The sequence below is a fragment of the Phaenicophaeus curvirostris genome, chromosome 10, assembly GCF_032191515.1.
Source record: "Phaenicophaeus curvirostris isolate KB17595 chromosome 10, BPBGC_Pcur_1.0, whole genome shotgun sequence".
Classification (NCBI taxonomy): Eukaryota; Metazoa; Chordata; class Aves; order Cuculiformes; family Cuculidae; genus Phaenicophaeus; species Phaenicophaeus curvirostris.
In genome coordinates this window covers 6,957,761-6,985,055 of record NC_091401.1, presented here as the reverse complement: position 1 = coordinate 6,985,055, position 27,295 = coordinate 6,957,761, and the positions used below count along the sequence as shown (strand labels likewise).

General features: G+C 44.0%; 1 pseudogene; it reads left to right on the top strand.

Moving 5' to 3' along the window:
- Nucleotides 1-987: 987 nt before the first annotated feature.
- Nucleotides 988-27,295, top strand: LOC138724735 (probable cation-transporting ATPase 13A5; annotated as a pseudogene).

Here is a 27,295-nt window from a genome sequence, read left to right as displayed (position 1 = left end):
CAAGTGGATGACATACAAGAATATTTCCTTTAAATTACTACCTCTACCTATGTCTGCAGGGTCACTTGATACTTCCTTAGGGGCAGGTCCCTCATGCAGCCATTGCCCAGTGGGTAGATATGAGGATCGGCTGAGAGAGCTGGGGGTGTTTAGCCTGGAGAAGAGGAGACTGAGGAGAGACCTCATTGCTCTCTATAACTACCTGAAAGGAGGTTGTAGAGAGGAGAGTGATGGCCTCTTCTCCCAAGTGACAGGGGACAGGACAAGAGGGAATGGCCTCAAGCTCTGCCAGGGGAGGTTTAGGCTGGACCTTAGGAAAAAATTTTTCACAGAAAGGGTCATTGGGCACTGGAACAGGCTGCCCAGGGAGGGGGTTGAGTCACCTTCCCTGGAGGTGTTTAAGGCACGGGTGGACGAGGTGCTAAGGGCCATGGTTTAGTGTTTGATGGAAATGGTTGGACTCGATGATCCGGTGGGTCTCTTCCAACCTGGTTGTTCTATGATTCTATGATTCTATGATTCTTTGTGTCTGTGGGGAAGCAGAAGGGGACAGAAAAAGCTGCTGAGGGGGTGGAGGTACGTCTGCAGGGCTAGGATAGCACCCACCGAGGCTGCTGTATCCATGCTGTGAGAGCTGTGGCCAGGCTTGATGTGAGTGACTTGTCCAGTGGGTTGTCATCCCAGGGGCACTGTGAGCCACCGGCTGAGTATGGAGCACCTTCTCCCCCACCTCATGCCCTGCAGGCTACTGGGAGGACTGAGAAAGCAACAAGGATGTAGAGTGGGATCCAGTTATGCTAGAGGTACTAAAATTATTATTAGCCCCATGGGCAGGTTTAAAGCAAACTGAAGGGTACAGAAATACAAAATCTTTGTCAAGAGTGGGGAAATATAAAGCTATGCACTTAACAATCTCCTTCATAGACCATGTAGCATCACTGAATAAATTACTGTTGGGCTATGAAAGAGAAAGGGCAAGTAGGGAAGATGACAGATGAGCTGGGGTATGAGTTGCAGGAAGAGAGTGTACACAGCAGAAAGCCCTTCCATATTTATTTTCAAGACTGGGTGTACGTGGTGGAAGATAACACATTAGTAGATACAGTACCTAGTACCTGAGAGGAGTTGCTTGGGGCTTGGCAGTTTTCCATCCCTGAGGCAGATTCTGTGCCCCTACTGCAAGGTAGATTTCAGCAGTTAGTGCTAAGTTCTCATGGAGACATTCTCTTCGGTGGTAGGCAGGGTTGTTTGGTGCTAGCATGGCACATAGAAAAGTGTTACATTGAAGGGTCACCTGCAATCTTGGTGGTAAAAGCTCCAGACTGAAGTTAATTCTTCATTAATCGTGAAAGAGCTGATGTGAGAAAGCTCCTCTGCTGGCAACAGCCCAGTGGCATTCTTCTTTCAGCAGCTCTGTTGTATTCTTAACTATGTCGTATCAATCAGCAACCATTCATTTCCAAAAATGACCTTAAGCAGTTATCGGGGAGGGCTTCAGTCACCAGCCTTTCTTTTCAATAAGCTTGGGCTTCCTGATGAACAAATGCCAAGATCAAACTTGTTAACAAAGAATGCTTTTTTTTTTGCTGTACAGGAGGTAACTGTCTGCAAAGCTCAATGCTGGTGGAGGGTACTGTGCATTTCTGGATACGTCTCATCCTGTGGGGCTCTGCTCTGCTGTTTTACTGGAAGCCCAAGTGGGATGTGTGGGTAAACTGCATCTACTACATCTTGGAAGATGCGGATATTTTTCTGCTCAGAACAACAGTAGGTGAACCCTCCTACCTCTTTGTTATTTGCAGAACCTATTGTTTTCACAGATAGGGCAGCCTGTTTGTCTTTGCATGATGTAGCAGGTTAATAACACTTGAAAGTGGAACATCAGGGATGAGTCAAGCTTCAGAGGGCCATTCATTTTTAATTTGAGTTTGAAGTAGTTTGAAGACTTTACCTGGGCGTACTGGGATGGGGTGGTTGATGCTTCATAGTCATAAGCCATGGCAAAGAGTTGGTGAACCCTTTTTATGGGTATTAGTATATATTCCTAGCAGGAGGTTACAGGGAAGAATATGAAACTAAAAGGATGCTTGGTGCTACATACTCATAACAGGTAAATGTTTCCTTTATGATGACTGTGTCCCTTCTTGGAGAGCCATTGTCGTGGGGGATTGGTGTCCTCCTCCACTGCTGTAGACTCTTATTTGTGACTGAATATCTTCCATGAGCTGGGATAACTTGCCTCATGACTGAGCAGTGACATGCGCCTGGAGTGCTCATGCTTTTTGCAACTCCTAGGACTGACCATAGCCACGTCGGTAACTCTGTTCTTTCATGTAGGCCCTTCAGAATGATCTGCACTGACAATTTTTTTGGTAAAGCTAAGGCGCACCTCTTCAGTTTTGATATCCTTGTTTTAGAAGTCCAAAGGCAGCATAAAACGTTGTACAAGCTTGCTCGTGGCCTCAACAGCAGTTTAATTTGGGAGTGTGCTTTAGAATGGAGGAAAATATTTACAAAATTCCTGTTTATAATTGCCCCATTCACTTATTAATCCTCTTTTTCACTATGACTTAGATGCAAGGCAATTTTTTTTCCCACATAAACAAGGACACCCTACAAGACTGTTTCTCCTCTGCAGAGGACAAACCAAACACATCTTGTGGATAGGAGGAGAGACACGTATGGATAGTTACTTGTTGAGTTTGCATATAGAAATGCAGGACATGTATTTTTACCAACCTGTAAGCAGAGGCTTTGCATACGGGATACTGTCATGTCATCTGTGGTCACTTCACTGGAGTATGGATGCTACATTAATGTCTTTGAAATGGAAAAGAGCTATGAATTCTGGCACTCCAAGCTGACATGTCTGAACTCTAGTGAAGTTTGTTTGAAACCCTATAAAAGATATTAAAAGCTTCAGGGCTCCAGAAATTGGTTGGATTTGATGTTACCAACATTTCAGTGCCTCCTGGAGATGGTTTTGAAGAGAACTCCAGTGTAGCACTAAAAAGTTTATTTAATTTGAACTTTGCACTTCTACCCAAGGCTGAAGCTTCATGTTTTAAATATTAATAGTGAAGCCTGGGGGCAGACTGGTCCTCATAACTCATGGTATTTCAGTCCAGATAGAGCTTCAGTGGCTGAAGAGTGGTATCCTGATTTAGTGTCTGTCTCTTTGTCCTGTTGAATGTCAAAGAAAGTATTAAATTTTCATAGAGGGACCAGATGAATAATTCATTTCCATCCCAATCTTTATGCAGAAAGTTCTTTCAGTGGCTATTTTAGTTATAGAAGGTCTACAGAAATGTTAGTCACTCCTTCAGACAAGCCAGGTGGTGAGCAAATCTCTGGAAAACTTCATTGAATTCTTTTGTTGTTAGCTAGGTACCACAATAACAAAAATTATATTCCCAGAGTTCAGTTGGGCTTGTCTCCTGTTTTAGCATATCACTGGTATTATAAGACTGACACATGTAGAGTAGCCAGAAGTATGGAAGTACAAGGAAATTACCCTTTCATTTTGCTGTAGTCTAAGACTGATTACTGATGGCCCAACTGCCCCTTATTTTTGCTTTGCCACTTTTATTTTCCAAATAAATACCATATTCATAATGACTTTCCTAAATCACCAAGTATTAATGATATTTACTGTAATTTGGTCTTTTTTTTTCCACCCACATTTGGGTAGTATCTCCTAAGTAGGAATCACTTAGTATCAGCGATGTTAAGGTCACCTTTGTCAGATGGCTACAGTGGGAGGCAAACTGACTTAAAATCCCTGAAGCCTGACTTAAAAGTTGCCAGCGTACATGCTGCATAGTAACTGGTTAGCAACAGCCTTTAATTACAAACACCATGAACTACGTGTAAGCCGGTAAGTTCAGAGCTGGAGGCTACTAATGCTCTAAAACAGCCATGAAAGAATGCTGCCTTGGGAAGGCAAAATAAGCCTTCAAGTTGGTATTTAAAACTCCCGCATGCTGTAATGAAATGTTCTTGCTTCTTCCCGCTCTCGATCTCTCCTGATGTGTGTGATGCCCATTCCCTGACAAGCATTGCATTGGTGCTGGCAGATTTCAGACCCCTTCCATGTGTGCCAAGCCTTCACCTTCACGCTGGGGCTGAGCCAAGGCCATCCGGTACCCATCATAGTCCTGCCAATCATTTCTGTTGGCTTAATGGAACAACCTCAGAGAGGTAAGTCTGCTGCACACCTTGCCCACTCCTCATCCTGCACTCTGGTAGCAATTTCTTCTACCAGACACAAGAAGCTATTCATATGCTCTTTCTGTTTGTTGGTTTTTTTTTTTTTATTGCTGTGTATTCTGCTATATTACTACATATTTATTTCTATAGAAGAGTTAAAAGGTTCATACCCGAGGGTCTTGAACTTCTCCAAAACTGAAGATCGAAGTCTGATGCTTGGGCTTTGTAAGACTTTATGAAGTTCATCTATATCCACTAGTCTGATTTCTACTGTAATTCAGGAGGATTCACTTTTTTTTTTTTTTTAAGGTTTGCTAAGTAGCAAATATTAACAGCAAAAAGCAGAATGGTTTTTTATTTCTTTAATTTGTTCAACACTTCTGTCATGGACATAGCTGCTCAGGAGAATTTTCTAATAGTTTCAGCTCATTCACTTTGTGACCTGATGCATTCACCTGTGATAAACCCGAAACCTTCAGTCTCTATAGCAAAGACAAGTGAATCAAGGGGACCCTTACGCAATGTTTACCTGTGACTGAGCATCGTCATGCACCCAGATGAACTTCCTGGTGCTTCATGCTGGAAATGCAGAACCCACTTTAAAAGTGAGCCCACTTTTAATAGACAAAGAAAGAAAAAATGCATTAAGCAAGGATATGATAGTGGAGAAAGAGAAACTATGTGAATAAAAGTACACATGAGAGAGTGATAGGAACAGAAGTCTGACAGGCGGTATTTTAGTCTTTCACGTCTGTAGTTTTAGGTATCACATTCCTCTACATTCTCAAGATATAGAGCAAAAACAACCTCGGGGATTCCTGGGTTCTGATAAGTGTTTTGTTAATCTTCAGGGAAAATAAAAGTTCCTGCAATGTGGTATGATTAGAGGTGGTGGCAGAGTGAAGGGATATCTTGGGGTACATTGACCTAACTGTCACACTCCTATTCTGCTTCAAAGCCAGGTGCAATTCACATTGCCTCCAAATACACTGCTAAAAGCATTGTTTCTGCACTACATTACTGGGGAAGCACAGGTTTCAGCCCTTGGAAAGGTTCCTTGAGAAAGTGGTATGGCAAACTGCTCTGTGAAGCGCTGCCTGGGTGGGGGAGGCTTTCCAGTAGCTGGCTTCTGTTTGGATTGCCCCTGGTTTTCCCTGGATAGGTAAAGGCGCACAGTGCACTCTCTGCGTAGATTCCAGGTCCCTGGGCCAGCACAGCTTTGAGCAGTATGTGCTCACCAGTGTGCTGTGCTGCTGGGGCACTCCTGGCACACAAGGGCACACGTTCATTGCTGCCTCACACCGAGCTCAGCGAGGGCTTTGTGAATAGCTGGGGCTTTTGCCAGCACAGGTGTGTTGGCTACACATCATATTTTTGTATCTCTGACTGATACCTGTAGGATGACTAGCACTCCCATGTTGAACAAGCACTTGTATCTCTTTGAATGCGCCTTTGTACTTAAAGTATTAGTGTCCATCCTAGTATTGCAGCGCATGAAGAACAGATAAGGTCTGCTTAGCTTTCTTTGGCAAGGCTGGTTTTATTGTGTGACTGATAATTTTGGCAGGAAGAATTACAATGTTTGGGGCCTCCGGATATTCTTCAAACTGGCTTGACATCTTCACATGAACAATGCTAATGAAGAAATCCGTACTCGGGGATTAGTTTTTTTGCAATTGCAACTTCTAAATCAAGATAAGACACTCTCTCTCTAATGGCTTTGCAATGACAGTTGACTTCATCATTATCTCAGGTTATGTAATTGTCTGAATTGGATTGCAAAAACTGGCAAAGCACAGACACTCAGCTAAATTAGAATTTCTGTCTCGTCTTGCAATGGCAGTTTTGTAACAATAGTCTTTACAACTTGGCTGTCCTGCTCATAGCCTCCTTGCAAGGCTAAAACTGTTGAGCACAAAGAAACCCTCTACAAAGGGAGTGCAGATAGCAGTGTTGCAGCTAAGGAGACCTACTGTGGCGTGAAGCAGGAATAACCCCTTGAAGGTCAAGAGAGGGGCAGCAAATTACTGGGAAGCAAATAGAAAATTATGTCTGTGTTCCCACAGCAGCTTGTTCTAGGTTAGTTTGATGAACTTGCATCCTGACTTCTAACAAGTGATGTGAAACCTCCCCTGGATAACACAGCAGAGTTCAGTTTCTGTGGTGTGAGTATTATCACTGAATTGTAACCTACTGCTTCACTTGGGTATTGGTGTTTCGACACTGTAATTGCTTTCCCATCAACAGCAATCTACCAAGCTGCACGACCTCACTGAGGAGCATAAGAAAGTCCAGGTTACAGTCTGCATGAAGGCTGAAGGTGAGTCACCTGCATCTCATTTTCCTCACCAGCCTGTATAATTAGCATTTGCAATTCCAGATACATTTCAACAGCTCCTGTTGATTTCTGTGGCTCAAACGTGATGGGTGAGCTGCAGGGGGAATGGAGCAGAGGGAGGTGGTCCGGGCAGGGCAGTGGAAAGTGTGGGCACAGCCTATGTGGTGCAGTAATGATGCATCTTTATCGTTATTCTCTGTATCAGCAGCATCTGTAATGATATAGGTGAACCTAGTAATTAGTGTTAAGAGTTGAGAATAGCTTGGAAAATTTAATTTCACAAACAAGCAGCTAGATAACAACTCTGGCCTTCTGAGACCTGCTTCTCTGCTTTGCTATAGGCTACTTTCACAATCTTGTCAAGTAGCTTGTGAGGTATTTTCAAGGAGTCTAGATATATGGCTCCCACCAAGGTATGCACCTTCTTTCCTGTGTCTCATTTCCTTGTCCATAAAATAGGGATTTTTGCCTATTTTATTTTGCCTAAATAGGGATAAAATAGCTATTTTTGCCTCCCAAAGATGTTGAGATGGGCAATTGCTGGGGCGATGGGTGTTGTAAAGGCCTCGTATAGGTTCTCGTGGTCAGTGTTTTATGGACACTAGGCAAATACAGCTGAAGACAACCACTTGGAATGACACGTTCAGACAAGGGCTGATCTTTGTGCTGTTACTGTTCGATCAGTATGATTTCTAAGAAGTGCTGGCCTTAATCCACGCAGTGTAGAAGTTTGGTGATGGGGTATGTATGAGTGTATTGAGACTTTAATTGCCCAGATTTTCTGCATACATTAAGTTCATTTTTGTATTGTTCAATGGGTTGCAAAGAGTTTGAGTCTTGGAACTTAATCCCTGGACGTGTTTCTTTTAGATGGGAAAAAGCTTGCTTTCCTATATGATGCGGTCTTGATTTCTGGAAGCTGCATTGTGAATGAAAGGATGCTCACAGGTGCAGCCTTGGCGTTTGAAATGCTAACACCCTGTGCGGATTGCCTGTCAGGGAAATGTCTCTATCTGTTGTGACAGCAAATTGTTTACTATTTATTAGAATAGTTTGCAGCAGGAGGTGAAAAAAATGTGGCTTGAATAATTCAGAGTTGTCTTGGGCTTTTGAACACTGCCATTGTGTAATATGCATTTCTTATCCACCTTAAAAACAAATAGGATTAATACACTGTCAAGAGCAGAAGGTGAAACTACCAAATTACAGTGAATATGTATTTTTTTTTTTTTAGGTTTTGGATTCTCATCTTGCAGCAGTTCTGTTCAAGCCAGCAATGTATGAGCACAGGGATCAGTGTTATAGCTAAAGATCAAGCCACTATAAGGCATGAACCTTGGTCAGGGGCAAAATTTGGCCCAAGTTGATAGAAAATGCTCAGAGAAGCCATCTGGTGTTTGCTGAAACTAGGACTATAATGGCTGTCACCACAAATCCACACATGTAAGTACATAAGGAACCTAATTAGTCAGACAGGCTTGAGCACCTACAGGGTACTGTCACTTTCCAATACGCAGAATTTGACAGACTTTAAATCCCCTTTAAGTGAAGCTGCATGCAGTTCTTGTTAGGTGAAAACATACTGATTACTAAAACCTCCTAGCCCTTGCAGAAAGTCCAGTGCCCTGGAAAACCCACAGCATGAAAGACTATCACCACTCAGACAAAGCTGATGGGCAGAGGGCCAGCTAGAGCCATAGTGCTTCAAACTGGTATTTGTTTTATCAGTTGCTAAACAACAGAGCGGAGGAGCAGCTCTAGAAGCTACCAGGACAGCTGGTTTCTCTTTGCTGTCCCTGAGAAGTGCTTGTTGTCACCTGATGGCTAAGGCTTGTGTGATGTTATCAGGGTTTGAATAGCACCAGTGCAGCATGACACAGCTATGTCATGTATACAATGAACTGAACACAGGGTTCAATACAGCTGAAGGTCATTTGGTGAGATCCATCCTCTACTTCAAGACAGTGAACTTCAAACTCTACAGGGATGCCTTGAAGTTCATCATGGGCTTCTGTCATTGGCATGTTTGGACTCATCTACACTGTGCCTGTTTGTGTTCTGCAAGGGATACCTCCACTCTGCAGGCACCATCTCTGAGCCCTCAGTCACTTGTTGGAACATTGTTCTCTTCTCTAATCGGGTTTTCAGATATCAGACAAGAGGGAAGGGGGAATGAACAGAATAAATCTGTCATCCCCAGGGCAGAGCTTGGGGTGTGTTTCTCCTGGGAAAGAGGGTTGGACTCCAGAAGAGCAACAGGGCAGGAAAGCTGTTTTCATCCCTGTTTGCAGAAGCCGGCGGCAGATGTGGTGACTATGGCTTCCTACCATCACTGCTGCCTTGACAACAGGCACTGTTTATGCCCAGATGAGACAGGAAAAAGATTTTCTGCATCAGCCCACAGAGGGCTGATATCTGTGGGCAGATCGACCTTGTTTGCTTTGACAAAGTAAGGTGCTTCCTGGGGCACTGAAAGATGCTGGAGGCTGCTAGGAACATACGTTATTTCTTTTTCTACCACACCCACCCTGATCTAACCCCAGAAAAAAATCCTCTACACGTGCCTGTGCAACAGGGTCACCCTGTGGGCAGGAGGTTTTTCTTACCCTGCCTGGATGCCAAGGAAGGACCTCTGGGGAAACGCAGGGGGAAGGAGTTGACAACTGCAGAGTTACTAGATATCTATTAATATTTAGACTGGCACGTTGCCAGACTGACTGGACCTGTGGTGTCATCCTTTCTGAGGGAAGCTGGTAAGGAAATATTTCCTTTAACAAGGACTAATCTCTAGTGTGAATGTACTCCCCAGCTTCTAGTGAGGAGGAAGGCAGTTGCATAGGATATGGAGACACAGCAAACAGGATGCAGTACGAGATGTTTGGGTGTGTTTGAGGAGGCAGGATGCAATGGGTGTCCCTGCTCCTCTCGGAGAGGAGCATTTGGGCACCACTGTGGCAGGTGCAGCCATAAAGGTTGCTGCTAATTCAAGACAAACAGAAATTGGCAGCAGTGCAAGTGATTTGAATTACCCTGAGGGGATTTGGAGAATATTCACGGAGTCTTTTAATTATGTCATTTGCAGCACAGTTCAATAAATACTCTTAATCTAGTCAACAAACCTTTCACCATTTAAATGTTAGGATAATACTCCTTCTGTTGAAATTAGGTGTTGTTGACTTAGGTGCCTGTTGAATCTCACCTGCCTTCTATAAATGCTGTGAAAATTTGGTGAGACCAGAGATCAGACCTGCAAAGTTCCTGGGGACTCCCTCAAACCCATGGCAGTCTCCATCTCAATTCTAAGCCCAAAGACAGCTGAAATCCTCAAGAAATAACCACTATGTAAACATTGGTTTAGTGTTTGATAGGAATGGTTGGACTCGATGATCTGGTGGGTCTCTTCCAACCTGGTTATTCTATGATTAAATTTGACTGTATCCAGAATTATATACTTTAATTCATATTATTATAATACAGTAACAGACTTCAGCTCTGCAGTGTCTGTTATGCTAAACTCAAAATATTAATCTTTTGCAGTGACCAGGAAAAATCACACGCTCCATATCTACTCCCAGGTTTTCATTAGTAGTTGTTAATACATCAGATACTTCAGCACCACAGAGATAATCATGCCATAATGAATGAAAGGATGGATTCATTGTGAGAAGGGAAAAATCATATTCCAAATACCGTCCTTTGAGGAAGTGAGAAAATTACTATCTGATGCAAATTAATGAGAAGAAATTAATAAGTGTCAGCCAATTAAATATTCTTCCAGGGGGATGGAACTGCAGGCACATGGTACAATCTCTTCCTGGCCCTCTGCCAGTGTATCAGGGAGGCCACACTGAATAGGTCCAGGCTGAATAGGCTTGGAGCCCACCAAAAGGCAGGCGGTTCGCAGCAGTGCCAGAGGGATTTCCACCAAGGTAGCCTTGTAGGTAGTGTCTGCTCACAAAAGCAGCAGAACAAAACTGGAGTCATATATCAGAATAAATTCCTGTAGTAAATCATCTGTACGTATCAAAATGTAAAGCTCTCTGCACAGACATATCCAGCCTACACCCAGCTGGGCATCAGAGCGTGGCTTGCCAAAACACAAGGAGGAGCTATTGCTGTCTTTGTTGATCTCATTAGTTTATTTGTATAATTACTCTTTCTTAAATATTCACATTTTTAACCATATTATATATAAGACTAGCTGTTGGCTAAGCCAAATACCGTGAGGCAATGACAGTAAAGGAATTCCATTCAACTTACAAAATATCCTATTGTATGTTTAATAAGATAAATGTTAGTTGGTTTAATGCGATGTTTAGCAGTTTCACAGTTTCTTTCAAGCATTAATTAATTAATAAGCCAATTATGACTAGGCTGAGGACAAGGTATAATTTGCTGGAAACAGAACAGACTTTGATAGCCCAGAGGGACAACAGGTCCTGGATTCATTGTTCCTTTTAATAGGGCTGCGAGTTGTCACACTGCTTACTTCCAGATTCATTTCACTATGCCTGCATTAGTAACAGCGGATGCTAGTGGTGGTCAAAGCTAAATAAAATCTATTTAAATTTCTCATTAACATGCCAGCCTAAGTGGTTATGGACTGTATTGTGGTCTGATAGCTTGTCAGCCAGCCAGTTTCCAAGAAGGAATGTTTGTGAGGGACAAGCAGCTGGTGTCTGTGGCTATGCAGATGTAAATTCCACAGCTGGAAGTGAAGGTCAGGCTCCTTGTGGCTCTTGTACATCACTCCCAGGCATGCTGATAGTAGACTGACCGTGCTTATCTGCCTTGGGGGCTGCCTAGCACCAGTTCAAGTAGTTGCACCCCCTTTCCATACTGCAGCTTTACAAATCTCCTAGGGTACATTTTTTAGGGATCTTTAAGATCCCTGCTGCAAGTTGTTTCCTCTCCAATATTTTCTTTGCTTTGTCTGATATCAAACAGCAATTGACAAACAGGACTCCCATGCCTACATCGGCCTCTCTGACTGTTTTACCACCTCAGTCAGTTCATATCAAGTTGTACTCATGCCCATTAATTATTATGTACTTTTTGGCCTCCTGAATACGTCTGATCCGTTAATCAAAAGAATGGGCAGGACAGCGTGTTGCTTGCAGTTATTTGGCGCAGCTCTACTGAATGCAGTAGAGCAGCACCTGTATGCACTACCTGACTTGTGTCTCTGTGTCGCTCTTACAAGCAGTCCCACTAACACGCCACTTTTAATCAAGTTTCATAAAATCCCTAAGTTCCCACCCAGCACTCCTCTGCCCTGGGGATGTGTGTGCAAAACCATAGTGAGCTGTCATTCACTGCTTCTTTTGGTTAAAAAGATTGAGAGAGATCCACTGGACCTGAAAATGTTTGAAAGCACTTGCTGGGTAATGACTCACATCCTCTGCATGCATCCAAAGCACAGAAACCCCCAACGCAGCCCCTGGGAATTTACTCGCACATTAAGCTCAAATACATGCCTGTAGGGGAAACTCCTTTGCAGTCCTGGTCATAACAGCTGGAATTTGTTCTGTTATTTGTACTAATCTCATGACAGATCTGCAGCACTGCAGCTGTTTTTTGATAGTCCAGCAATTGTTTTCCTTGGGCTGCCCGCGTTTGCTCTCTTAATTTGATTTGGAAACACTGGAGTGTGAGGAAGCAGAAGGGGAGTCTGTCTGCTGCCTGCTGGAAGCCAATGATCAGACCATGCTGTTGGCCACATAGCGCAGACCACAAGTCAGTCAAGAAAACACAAACACAGATTTTAATGCCCTTATGCTAAAGGCTGTTACCTCTGATTAGCAAAGGAACATCCCTATACAGAAACCAAGGCTGGAGGCTCTAGCTGAGTGAACAGCAAGTCTTGGAGGAACCTGGGGGGAAGGTGAGAGATTGAGCCTCAGGGCTGATTTGCAGGGATGGAGAGATGCATGAGTGGGAAGTAGCATGAGCCAAGGCATAAGAAGGAATGGGGCTGCTCTTCTCCCTGCCATATCCTAGCCTGGAGGAGTCCTGGGTCTCTGCGCCTTGTCATCTTTTCTCCTTCAACCTTTTGCTCAAGAGAGATTAATCAGTAAGGAAACCAGATGGCAGCTCTTTCAGCAGCACTGTGGGAAGGCATCAGGCTGGTGTTTGCTCCTGTGGAAGAGCAGGAAGCAGCAGAGCCACAGGGTGAATGAGCCTTGGCAGCATGTAAAATAAGGGAGCTGGAGGGCTAGAAGCATCCAATACAGAAAACTACCACCCTGTTTCTGTACAGAGCATCAGTGAGAGTCTTTTAAAAGCAGGAGACCAGAAGATAAAACCAACTATATAAGGTTAATTATTTCTCTTTCCTTGAATCTTTGATATGGTGTTAAATTTATGTGGAACTTGCGTTTAAAGAAACCACAAAATTTGATGCAGGTTTTTACTCTCAAGTCAAAACACACAGGGCCATGCAGGCTTCTGGTAAGAACAAGGCTGCAGGGAGGCTGTCACTGATGATGGGTAGGAACACCTATTAGATCATAACAAAATAGTTCTGCAACTGAATGCTGACAGTAAGCGGGAAACATGCTCCCATGTGCTGCTGCATCTGCTTTAACAGGCAGGTGTGAAGCCAAAAAAACCCCCCACAAAGTATCAGAAATAAATTTTTTTCTTGTACAGGAGGTAAAATGTTCCAGCACAGGTCAGGTTGAGGCTGGTGTTTTTGACACCCGCAACGTCAGACCAGGGCCAAAGCCAGCAGTGTAAGTCCATTTCTTTCTAAGAATGAATATTCTGTGTTTTCAAGCTGCAGCAAGTGAAAACTCCTAGCACGTGCACTATTCATTTACCTGGGCTAGCAGCTGCAAAATGCCTTTCAACCACTCTTGGTACTGTGTGGTTCCTGCCCCAAAATACCCTCCCTGCCCGGAGTAGAGGACCAGAGAAGCAAATTCTGATTAAAGTGGAGATGCTGCTCCTGAAACACTTATCTAAAGCCCTTCAAGGGCCTAAAAGCCCCTTATTTCCAACTCTACTATTTGCACTAATGAAAGGCACAGACTTCTCTGAATCCTCATCCTGTAAACCTGCTGGCAAAATGAAACTACCCAGTCAGTTTAAATGAAAACTAAAGGAGAGAAACCATGTAGATGGAATAAATGTCTACAGCGTGAATTCATCTACAGGACAAGACAATGTGTGGAAAGACAAGGCATTACGTTGAGAAGCATGGACATGGGTCCACGTGTCCTGCTGGTGATGGTTGTGCAACCCTGCTAGCAGATTTATTAACTGTTAAATGTTAAACTTCACCCCATAGCACAGTGGTGTTTGCTTCACCCTTACTCTTAAAAGGCCCCTTAGGAAACTCTATGTTTTGACAGCTGAAAATTTTTTATAGGCCAAATGTCAACCCAGATAGATTCTTCCCAGTGGAAGGAGTGTGATTTCTGCTAGCAATACCAGGAAGATTGTGCTGTGGCAACAAGGAAATAAGTCTTGTTTCTAGGATTGCTCTGTTCCCATGGCAATGCCACTGCAACTCATCAAATTTCAGTTCCCAAGACTGCAGATCTAGGAGCGGTACATTACTTTGTAATTATTAAGAGAAAGGCTGGAACAAAGCCTGGAAAACAAGTTAAATATGAAGGAAAACACTGAGTACTCTGAGAAGACAGAGTAGTGGAGACCATGGTTCCTAAACTTGTAATTAGTGATCTGATCCCATAGCCAGAAGGCTGAAAAAGTGAAACAGTCTCCTATTAATAATAAACCACCTTAGCAAGGAAGACTCAAGAGGACTAAAGCTTAGAATGGATTTGCTTTGTGTAATCAATGAGTCAGGTAACACCTCACTTTTCCTGACCTCTTCCAAGCTCCTGTGGAAGGAATAGCAATCCTACATCAACTCCCTTTTTCTTTTGGGCAGCAGAGGATGTCTACTGCCTCACAGAACACCAGAGAGGAACAGTATGACCTGTACATGAAAGAAGGACCATAAATAGCATCTAGCTATTGCAGACAACATGCTGGCATAGAATCGGGGCAACTCTACAGTATTTGTTTGGACTTAATCCAAAACAGAGCTTATGTTTGGGCTGAAATCCTAGTAGAAGGATTTCTACCAGCCACACTGCAACTGCATGTGTATGACTCTTCCCACAAACAAGCCTTGAGCTTATTAAATCTCATTAGTTAATTTGTATTTAAAATAAGTTTGCATTGTTTGTTTGTAAGTGAAAGATGCACACAGCCTAACAGCTACTGAGATGCACAGCCTGAGGTTCAGTTGTTATAGATCCCTTAGCTGACTTATCATTTGAAGATATAATGCATAAATAATGTTGATACGTCAAAATACCCAGAGCAGATGTAGGATCATGGTAATTACATGTGTCAGACAAGTGTGTTGTGCTGTAGTAGTCCTTAAATTTCCTCTAGATTTATTGCCCTGTAAATTCAGCATTGAGTTATGGACCCAGCTTGTAAAAGCTTTAAATCTCAGCAATGGCAAACTTACTGTGGACATGCAAATTACTGTTATTAAGGATAATTGGTATTAACACTGGAGCCAAGACTTCTGTCCTCTGTCTGCAAGTAAACATAGGCTTTTCTTTTTTGTCTGTGAACAATATTATAGGCTTGTACTCAAATTTGTCTGCAAAGTTGAAACTCAGGTCACACTCACCGAATACTGTAAAACGATGCAAGCAAATGTAGCACCAGCGGTCTGTGGCTTTGTGATTTGTCATTTCAGGTGACACTGACCTGAAAACAGGTGAAAACGGTTTTGAGGGACAATAGAAAGATTTAGTTTAGAACTGTCTAACATCTAATGACGTAAACCTCCAAACAAGTCAACTTCAGCATGAGAAATGTCTTCAAAATGATATTCCACTTTCTCAGGTTTCTTAACAGCTCCTCTTATCCTGTCTTGGTTGTTTCTATATTAATTACAGCTTAATGAATTAGGTACCACATTGTAAAGCTGTGATTACAGGATGTAGTGAGTAGGGAGTACAAAATACTGCAAACTTAAAAGGAACTCTTTGCTTCTAGAGTCAGGGGAATGACCAGAGAATTGAAATTTTATGATTTGGAAGAATTCTCACATTAAGGTATAAATATTTATTTCCTTAGTCACTCAACATGTATCCAATAAGACTTAGGGACAGAATTATGAAGTCAATCATTTGACCTCTGCCCAGTAATTCATCTTATCTACCTGCACTTTAAAAAGTATAAAACAGCCACGTAGATCAATTATTTGAACAGTCAGTTACATGGTTTAAACCAGCTGACTTCTATGAAAGGCCACATTGCTGTAAGTAAGGCTATAAAATGGTTTAAAGGACAGGCATTTAGCCCTAGAAAAGCAGCCAACAAGGACAGTTATTCTATCCATTAAATGTTTTTCCTGTAAACAGTCCCAGCAAATTTCTTGAAGGACCTTAAGACATACACAAGCCAAGACTTCAGAGTCAGTGTTCTAGATCATAAAGTGCTAAACCTTAGAAAGTACGTAGATGTGAGCAACCTAGAGAGGCAAGATACACTGATGAGCCCCAAACTGACCTGTCCTGACCCAAACCTTCCCCTCCTCTCCTGCCAAAGGAAGTCTGTTGGGAAGCTGTAACACACCTTCCTCTCAGCAGATGCTGATTACACTGTTAATTGCCTGCTTTAGTACTTCTCTTGCAAGGCTCACTGAGCTGAATTTCAGAATCTGTTATTGGAGATTAATGAAAGCTCGTTATTGTGCTTCTCTATGGCAATGGATTGGGGCTGCAATGGAAATTGTGTGACTTGATCTGTAGGTTTCAGCCAGCCAGTTCCTGCAAATCCTTACCCCTTACTCTGTATCCATCTCTGCTGCATTACTCCTTCCCAGAGACAGCAACTTGGCTGAAGCTGCAGAAATGTTGGTGCTTGTTGAACACTGCATTTCTTGAACTTATAGCAGTTGTGTTTCCCTGCAGAGCAAGTGTGTTTTCCACCAAGCACAGTTTTGCCATTGAACAGCAGGGAGAGTCTCACTGTCTGTGCTGTGCTCAGGAAACAATACATTTGTTTCTGTCTTTGCTCCAAGAGAGAAGACAGAGTCTGGACTGGTGTTCCCGAGCCTCGTGGTAGTGGAGAGGCACCTGAAGCAGGAGACAAAGCCTGTGCTACAAGAGCTGGCTGCTGCCCAGATCAGGAGCATTGCAGTCACAGGTAAATCCCCCCATGCCTCTAATGTGGCTGTGCTGGCTGCCACGGGACACAGAGGAGAAAGGTTCACTCTTCCAGCCTCCTCCAGTGCACGTCCATGGTGTCTACCTGGGCTGCCACCGTGCTATGGCAGAAGTGAGGAGCCTGCCTCTCCACTATCCTTGCAGGGGACAAGCTGCAGACAATGGCCAGGCATGGTGTTATGATTCGCATGGGCAGCAGTCATCCTTGTCAAAGCCAGTAAACCAGACAGCTCCACTCCAGCTTCCATTGCCTGGCAATTGGCAGGAGGCAGCAAAGCAAACACAGCTGCTTCCCACATAAGCACAGCCAGGGATGGTTGCTTTTGGATGCCAGGGGAAATTAATGAAGCTTTTAATGTTTAATTAATGTCTATTGTCCAGGCTGCTTAGGTCCAGACTCCTCTTGCTAAGGATTTGGAAGTATCTCTGAGGAACAGAGGAAAGCTGGGGGCTAGTTTGTATTTGCCCCAGGGTATACGGAGGTGTGGAATGGACCATGCACTTATTAGAAATACAGTGGGTCTTTGCTCAGGTTGACATGCAAAATAACTCCACAAATAACTGGCGACTATCTGCTGGACCAATCTTCAGTGTCTAAACTAAAAGCCTGTGGCTATCAGGGTTTAGTGAAGCATAGAAATACAGCTAGAAAATCAATTACTGCCAGCGGTAATGTTTTACAAAAAGATGCTACAAAAGGCTGTGTCCCTGACTGCCTGGTTGGAGGCTGATGAGGTGGACCTGAATTGGCATGCCATGACCTCAGACTGAGAATATATCCTGTCTTATTGCTAGGAGGTATGTACTCATACTGAGGAAAAGATCACCTTGGAAGGGGAAACTGCAACTACCCTTTTGCAATGAATGGAAAGTCCTGTCAGGTTATTATAAAACACTTCTACATCTTGCCACCAAAACTAAGTTCAGAGGAAACAAAGCACTTCCTTGGCCTTCACGTTTTAATAAGCGACAGCGGTGTACCAGCAGAAAGCTATTTTTCAGTTGGTAGCTTTAGGGTTTTCACTTCTCATTTTGACAACTCTGGGCAGTGTCTCACCATGCCTCAGGTTTAATCCCAGCAGTTTGCTTTCAGCATCTTCTAAGACCGAAAATGACAGGGGTATCTGTGATGGTCTGAGCAGCTGTGTGGTGGAGTTAATCTACAGATACCTTCTCAATTTTATTTTAATTAAAAACATCAACCCCATTCCCGTGTGCCACAACTGCAGCTGGCAATGACCCCTGCTCAGCAGTGGCACTGGGAACATGAAGTACCCACATTTAGCAGCAGAAATCTTCAACTTCTGTCACTCAGTCCATAACAGAGATAGATTTTACACTCTCTGGCCAGATTTTCAGGCAGGAGAAACCTCAGGCTGAGTAGTGTTATTGCTGTTGTCATCAACCCTCTGTTCTGCACTTCGGGACACATAAAACCTTGTTGCTCTAACGGCTGCTGCAGAGCGCATGGTGATTGCTGGTTTCCCAGTGTAAGGAGCTGAATTGGAATACTGCCTGAAAGATTGTCAAAAGCTGCTGTCAAACAGCTACACAGGAAGCCACCAAAACCACACCATTGCCTTTATCTTACTTTTCATCTATTGCCTTTTTACGATAAAGAAAGATTTTTTATGTACAGCATCTGTCCTCAGTTGCGTCTTAATCTTGGGTCTGGAGGATTCCAAATGAAACCCTCCCAGCTTCGGTCTGGAATATTACACCCAGCATCTCCTACGGAGCAGGCAAAGCAGAAAACTGAGCAGGACAAATCTGATATTAGAGGAAACGCAAACTGTAAGGGTAACAAAACCATAGTAGGGTTTGAGAGGTGTGATTAGAAGGTTTTACAAATGTCAGGGACATGTCAGGGAGACCTATTCCTGCCTTGGTGAAGTATTGGGGGCACAAGTACATCCCCAAGAGAGCCTGTTGCTCTATCTTGCAAATACTGGTGAATGCAAATGTCCTTGCTAGTATGTCTCCTGGCCAGAAGCCTAGGCTTGTGGAAGGGTTTTCAGAAACTCAGATAAGCTTCTCTTGTTTTCTTTTTTTGAACCAAATCATCCCAGCTAGAGCCTGTCTTTCTGACACTCCTTTCCTCCACACATCATCCCTCTTTCGTGGTGGCTTTCCTCCCAGTTCCCTTACAGAGATCCCTCTGCATCCCCCTTGCTCAGACTTAGCCACTGCTTTTTGCTGGTGCAGTACAGAAGGCAGCATTAAATTAAGATGAGATAAAAATACAGAGGTAGAGCCCCCCATATACAAACAGCCCCCACCTCCAGCAACTCCTGTGTGGTGTCTGGTGCTGCCCTGGCTGTAGCTTTAGCAAGGCTGGAAGCAACCTGATGCAGTTGGGATTTTAATCCCAAAGATGCTTCTACAGGTCCCCCAAAGGAATTCTTCCTCCTTCAAACAGGACTCAGGTTGACTATAGCTATTGCTTGCTAAGCATAAACAAGATGTGATACCTTTCTGAAAAAGAAACAGTTACTGGTTATGAGGTGCTTCCTCTGGGGATGAAGTTCACTGCCCTCTCAGAGGTACCTCACTTGTGGTAGTTTAGGAGCTGCTGTATTATTTCAGCAATTCCTGTATCTTTGGGCATACAAAGACAGTCAGGAAGAAAATGCTGCTAAAAGCCAAGACGCTGCTGTAGGAACTGCTGCAAACACACACCCCCTGCTCCCTTTAATGACTGTGGGGTACTAGGAGCTCATCTCCCATTCTTGTTTTATTTCCTCTCTTTCAACCTAAAGAGTGCTGGGAGAAGAGGCTGCCCAACACTGCTTCTCACCAGAATGCCCTGAGTTAGCCTGTTGGTGTGCTTGGTCACTGTGCTACTGTAAAATACTACCTACGCTTGAGGATGGGGGTTATGCTAACATAAATCACAACAGAGCATTACGCTTGGTTTTTTTCCCCCTCCAGAAATAGAGGCAAGAGACTTTTTCTTAAACAATTGTAAATTTGAGGGTCTTAGCCACAAAAGCTATTATTATATTACCTATTATATTATTATAATCTATTGTAACCTATCAAGTAAATTGTATATGAATTACTAATAGTATAATATGATAATAAATATATTATCATAACATAATTTTCTAATAATACATTATCTTGCTTTGTGAAATTGTCCATAGCCTACACCTGAGCCCTAAGTTAGAGGTAACAAGGCCAGGGATCTCATAAAAGGGCAATAAAAGAAATACAAACAGGAGATTGAAAGGAATAGAAAAGATAAAATTGTAATTTTAGTGCTTTAGAAGACTGTTTAACAGGATAGGTATGCACAAACTCCAGTGTGGGAAACAGCACACAGCGTAGTTCAAAGGATTGCAAATAGGTATAATGGGATTAAAAGAACAAAAGAAATATTTAAGCTTAAGGGAAGGTAAAGAATCTGGAAAATGAGATCAGCTGGGCCAGAGAATTGCAGAACATCAGTTACAAAGAACACTTGAAGCAAATTTATAATGCACCAGTAAACCTTTACTGCACAAGGCAGGATAGATGGATGGATGGATGGATGGATGGATGGATGGATGGATGGATGGATGGATGGATGGATGGAGAAGAGAGGGAGGGATGACCCATACAAGGAAATCACTGTCAGAACAGGGGGTGATCCCCAGTGCCTGGTGTGTACCAGAGCTGATCAGGTGAGTTTGCTGGGTTCTGTCCTCGTGTAGTTGCAGGATGCTGCTGCGTGCTCTGAGCTCAGTGTATGGGGTCATGAGTGCCCTACTCTCAAAGACACAGATAAACCAAACTTCATTCCTCAGTAACTATATAAAATAAAGCAGAAGGGTTTTTTTAATTGGTTTGATCCTTAAATTCCAATGCTGGGAGGTTTTTTGTGTTTTTAAGAGAGTGTTGTCCATGTTGGCTGATATTTTGGAATTTTACAGCAGTAAAGTGACGCAAAAGGGCAAGTGCAACAGTGACCACAAATAGATTCACTTGCTATTACTTTAAAAAGTATATATATCCATATGCTGCACACAGTCATGGAGCAGCCAGCAATAATGCCATTTAACCAAATGTATGCAAAGACAGTTACCTCTTCGTGTAGAAATGCACTCGATTCCAGAACTGTTGAGCAAATTAGTAACAAAAAAGCAACAGCACTTAATCCAGGTATTTAAATTGCAGTTACAGAATAAAACCAAAGAAATAAAACACTGCAGATGAAAGGTAGTTAAGGGGCTCTGCAATATCTTGAGGCCAAAACATTTGTCTATGGATTTTGGACTGTTTTCTATTTTTCTTAGAGATCCTAAACACAGATGGTAAAAGCAAAAGCCGTCAATAGCACTAAAACCACAGTACTGTAGCTGTAAATGGGGTTTTTAGCTTTGTTTTGTGTCTTGAACAGGGAAGATCGAGCTGCTTTGGTTGCTTCCCCTGCTGCGATTACCCTGACCCTTTATGCCCTTATTGAGTTTCTGTTTTTGCTGTCCCACGCCCATCTTTTATCACTGCTTACCGTAGGTTTTTAATCTGTAGTGGTATGACTCAGGAGGGAAGAAAAGGCATGCAGGGCCTCATGGAATAACTGAGATGTGAAAAGCTGGGTAATTACCGGCTGGGTGTAGATTAGTTGTAGTGACCCCCAGAATGGGAAAAAAGACAGTTATAAAACTTCATCTCTTCCAAAAGAAGAAAGGGGTTTAGAAGGGGACTGAGTCCTGCCTAGCTGGGTGGTGGAAGCCCAGGAGCAGGACTTGCTGTAAAATGTGGGTTTTGGGAGATCAGCTGCCTCTCTCTGCGGGAAAAAAAAGGCTTGAAAAAGAAGTGTGTGTCTAAGGCAGATGAAGGAGGGGAATTAAGGACAATTCTCATTGGTATCACCAGTGTGGGATGAATCTTCTAAAACTTTAAACCGTAAAAAGAAAAGCAGTTGTAGGAGACCAGGACAGAACAGACACCTTCATGGCCCTTTAAATACCCTGAGGCAAAGGATTGATAAGGGGCAGAGGATGCCCCCAGAAGGAGTATTTAGCAACCAAACATAAGGATAAAGGAGGGAAGACTGTTTTGGTCTTATTTGAGCCACTGAAGTCTTGCAGCTCTAAAAGGAGAAGGATAGAGACCAACAATGGGAGAGAGAACTGGCAAGCCTGGCTTGCTAGTACCCATGGGGCTGCATCAGGGCCATGAGGCTGCTGCTGCTGGCATGATGTTGCTCTGAAATAGCATCAGATGCTACAGGTTGTATCACCAAAGTTGACATCAGCTCTCCAGTGGTGCTGCCTTTGTTTTTGTTTCAGCAACTACAAATCTTAGGGAATCATCAGCACTTGGTACAAGATGACATGATTACTCTCTTGGTTTTCCTAGCAGCTGGGGAAAGCCAGCTGTGTCTGTTTGAGAGTCTGAGTGCAAGGAGTTGACTTAATTTCCCAATAAAAACTAAAAGGAGGATTCAAGTTCTGCTGTCAGTAACATCATAACTATTGATGCTCGAGTAATTCCCAGGGTCCAAAGCTTGGGATTTGGCTTATAGTCCTTTGTGAATATGGCTGCAGAAGTCTACATGTAACCAATAGGATTTGGGCATGAGACTCACCTGGAAAAGGAGCAGTTGCTTTGGTGACTTTTAGTAGGGCTCAGACAGCGTAATTTCAGCTCCTGCTCTCCTGTGTGTTCCTGGCATGAGAACCAGTAGGGCTCTTAGACTCCACTGGAGATCCCCAGCTGCAAGTGAGGATTATATTCCTCCTCTTCTCTCAGTGTTCTCCTGAGGAGGGGATTCAGAAGAGGCTCAGGTGGAAAACAGTGGAGATCAAAGCCATTCCTTACCTGTTTATTAGGGCCAGGCTTTGCAGCTTTCACCTGTGGTGAGTGGATGGGGCGCTGTGTGTGGCTCTGCTTGCCCAGCAAAGCAGAGGGATACTGGCAGGCTGGGCTGCAAATGCTTCCACTTTCTTCCCAGTGAGCTTGAGTCCATCAAAAGCTGACACCTTATCACTCTCCTGGATAGCTCATCTCTCCTCTGTTGCTGCTTTCCACTGTTCTCAAAGTATACTTTAACACAACCATGCAAAACTATCTATCATGGTTTCCTTCAGCTGCCCTGCTATGTAGCACTGGCCAGCCAGAGGCAAGTCCCTCTTTTAGTCCCTGATCTCCAGCTTGCAGATCACATTGATGCTATATGCAGGGGACACTTCAGCCTCTCCATGACCTGCAACGGGGGACACCACACAACCTGAACCAGACAATTCACCTCCCTGACTGTGTGTATACTCAGCAGAGCATTGCCAAGACAAAACGAAGTTGCTGCAAGTGCCACACAGAAATCTAAAGGGCCAGCCCAAAGGCTGACACATGTGTTTTTCAAATCTCTCTTTGAAGCACGCAGGGTGCTGCCCATCTGGAGATGTGGAAATGTCTGAGCCACAGAGCTGTGGTGGGTGCCCATCCCCAGGGCTTTTCTCTACTCCCCTTTGCTGCACTCTCCCAGGGTCTGGCCCTGGGGCCAGGTTTTTCTGTAATCTATCCTGCCTTAAAAAACACCTGCGAGGTGGGAAGCTGGCTCTTATATGTGTTAGTAAGAGGTAAAAAGTCTCTCTCCATATTCTAGGGCCAAATTGTATTATATATTTCTATTATAGATATTAATAAGCTGCACATCACCACACAGAAATGAACCATCCAGAGAGGTTTTTCAGTGGGGATGTTCTCAGATGTCAGGGCTCAGCTGGGGCCATTCTCCTGTGGCTACATGGATGCATCACAGGACGACTGTGCTGGAGGTGGTGTGCAGGCAGCCGGGGCGTGGGTCTTCATGGCCGTGTCTCTTGAACACTGCTATCATTGCCCACTTGAGAGCCAAGATTTTGGCACAAACCAGTGAACAAAATCCTCAGTTACAAAGAAATCGTGTTGTGACCACTGTCTTCTATCAACTGCATCATTGCGGACTTTGCCTTTTCTAGGGGAAGCCCATCTATTCCAACTGTGAGTGGAGCTGGAGTAACATGTGCTCCACTGACTCTCACTCCTGCCCTAAAATAACAGTGGCAGGAGAGGCAGCTAAAGAAGGGGTGCTGTGGATTTTTCTATACCCACATCGGTGACTTGCATGTCAAATAATTGCTGGTATATGTGAGGTCCTACTTCTCTATTTCAAAAAAGCTCAGAGAACACTGCTTCTGTTAGCTTTGTCCTTGAGATAAGAGGCAGCAGACTGAAAAAGAAGACTGCATATTGTTTTGGAAAATATGTGCATTCCAGAAGATGATGTGTTGTATCTAGTGCAGAACTGTTTATTACTGCAAACACAGAGAGCATATAACGAGTAAGATATATTTGTTTTGAAGTACACACATCAAAAAGAGTTCCTCTGAGAGTCACAGTCTTACCTTGCCTGACTTCCATTTCTAGACATGAGAGAGAAAAGCCTATGGTATTATGACTGTTAAAATCCTCTCTCAATAACCTTTCCTTTTCTGTTAGAGTTCTGCAGAGATGATTTAGCCCTTCCAGCCATAGGTTGACTGATAGCTTCTTTGCGATCGCAGCTTTTTGCTCATGGATAAGAGGGCAGGACTTGACTTAATCTCAGAAGAGTTTATTTTGTTAGGCATTTTTTTAAAAGGCAAGTTCCAAAGACATTTCACAGAACATTCACCACCTACAGAAGACAGGTGAGACCAGAAAGAAACAGCCCTGCAAGCAACCAGGCTGAGGTGGGACAGAGGATTCTGCTAGCTGAGAAATCTGTACATGCTTCTCTCTTTTATCTCTGTTTGGGTACAGTACCTAGGAGAAAGCAAAGGGCAACTCTTTTTTGCCACCCATTCAGTCCTGTCCTCTCTCCTCCCTGGTAGTGAGAAGGTTGCCAGGAGGCTGCTGGGAGCTGTTGACCCAGCTTGCCAGCCAGTTTTAAGATACTCAGCTCCTGGTAACTGCCAGGAGTTTGGCACCTCCGGACATGAGTTATTTGCTATTACTCTGTCCTCCTGCTCCTTTGGAAGAGGATGCCAAGCCAGACAAACTCTTCCTATGTAAGGCACAGATGTAGCCAACTTTTGCACAGTGTCAGTCACAGAAGCACGTAGCACTCCCTGGGAGGGCAGCCCAAGAAAACAAGCAGAATCCTCTGCTGCCTGCATTCCAGGTGTAGGGCTGAGCACATGGAGGAGTGAGTCCAGGGGAAGGTATGCTGGTGCAGCTCACAGTAGTGCACTTTTGAGGCAGTTTCCTGTGATTATATAAGAATCTTAATGTGCCAAGTCACTTGTGCAAGAAAAAATACTGTAAATGGTGAGCTTTGCAACAGGCTCCTGGGGAGTAGCTCCTCTAGTTTCAAGCTCTTATTTTAGGGGGGAAAAAAAAAAGAAAAAAGAAAAAAAAAAGAAAAAAAAAGAAAAGCATTTTAGATGATGGCAGTTTTACGGCATTAGCCTTTAGGACTTCTGTCAGCACATTTGTAGCGTTGGGTCACCAACTCCCCTCCCTCTACAAATGCTTTTCTTTCTTGAGATGTATTTTCAGTCCTCCTGTCCCTACAGTATGATTCTGCCTCTTCCCTGCCACTGATGCTGTGTACAGTAGAATGCAGGTAACTCCAAAAGGAATGTGCATTTCCTTTTCACGCCATATATTTTGTTGGCCCTTTACTTAACCATACAAAGCAGAAGCTACACCTATAGTCATCTTGGAAATTAATCTGCTGATTTGATGCTGACTGGGAACCCTTTCAAACTTCTCTAAAATCCTTGTGACAAGGGCTTGATTAATGAGGTAGTCTTCCTCTCCTCTGAAAACTGGGTGGCAACGGGGAAGAATAAGTACTCAGAGCTTGCTGAGCTTTTCTGCTTAACAGAAAAGCATAATGGGGCAGACCATTATGGTTTTGCATGTTGGAGAACTCTCGTTGGCTGGAGAAGCCAGTGGATATGAATTGCTGCTTCCTTCCCACTGCTCCTGGAGAACCATGAGCTCGCGTGAGGCCAGGTTTCCTTGGCCTTCCTGGGTGCTCAGCTAGGGCACAGTGCAGGCTCCTGCATCCAGCTGTGCTGCTCAACGTTGGGAATGACCCAGCCCTGTGGCTCATCCCCAGTCATCCTGCATGGGACGCATTCAGGTGGTGGCTTGTCACTAGGGTACGTTTATACAGAGGGAGTGAAACCACGTGTTGTGCATTAGCTGCAGCTCCTCAGAAGTATTTAGGCAGCAGATACCACCCCAGGCATCTAACTGGCATGTTTCAGCATTAGCTTAAGTAGCTGAGATGACCTATTCAGCTCTGTGCCATTGGGAATCTGGCATCAAACCCTCCAAGATCTCTGCAACAAGGAACTACTGGCACTTCTTACTGCCTCCTGTATGCTTGCCACTGGGACAATATTAGTCATCCTCTCAAATCATTAGGAACAGATGCAAATCTTGGCAAGACATTTAAATCTAATTGCTTTTCATGTGTTTTCCAACAGTTTCTTTGGACTCCTGTGATCCGAAGAGTTTATGTCTTACTGATGCTCTTGGACATCTTTTGCGTATTTTTTTTTTTATGGAGCTGAGTGCATTTCTTTACCACCTGTTCTCTGAGGTGAACAGAAGCAATGTCTGGTCAGGTCTTTCTAGCTTATTTGCAGCCACACTGTCCTGCAGAAACATAAACCCTCAGAGTTTGGGGGTTTGTTTTCTGTCTCTTTTTTTTTTTTTTCTTCCCTCAAGACTCAGTGTGTGTCAGTTAAATCCATTCTGTGCAGCACCAGAGATGATTCAGGCCATGTCTTAAGCCTTCAGAGAGGGAGTGAGCTGAAGTGCAGATGCTTGGGAGGAGCCCACTGCTCTGGTTTGCCGAAGAACAGACCACAGCACAGGTGAGGTGCTTGGCAGCGATGTTAAAACCACCACTTCCCTTGATGCCCTTCTGGCTTGTGCAGTTGGATGTTGCAGTAATGTCTAAGCCCTGAAGTGTTTTGTGGTTCAAGGCTGGTGGCATCCAGCACCAGGTATTGTCTCCTGCAAAGAGCAACAGTGCCCAGTCATCCCACAGCCCCAGGAGGAAAAAAAAATGTGCTTCTTGGTTATCTCCTTCAGCCAAACGGACTGAGATCAATGTTGTCGTGACATACCTGAGCAGAGCCTTCCTGGGGATGACGACGATGGCATCTGACAGCTGTATTACTGATGGGGAAAGTGCACAGTTGCCCTTCACTGTGGGGCCCAGGGGAGTTGCCTGTGTAGCAAGCTGTGGCTTTTGACCCCGAGCAGTCCTCCCTGCCCACGAAGGGCAGCAGCAGTGACCCTGTACCTCCACCCTGCACGACATCACCTCACGGAACAAGCACCTCTGGCTGATGATGGCCTGGTTTGAGTCTCGGTCGAAGAGCCAGCACTGAAAGTGGCAAAGGTGGCTGCAGAGGCCTCTCGACTGGCCTCCCATAAACACAAAAGATTTTGCAGCAAATAGCACGGACAAGATTACCCTCACTTGCAAACACAGCAAAGGGGACTAGGCAAGACCCTGCAGCCGAGCGCAGGGCTGTGCAGTGCTGGCAGCTTCCCCAGCTTGCACTGA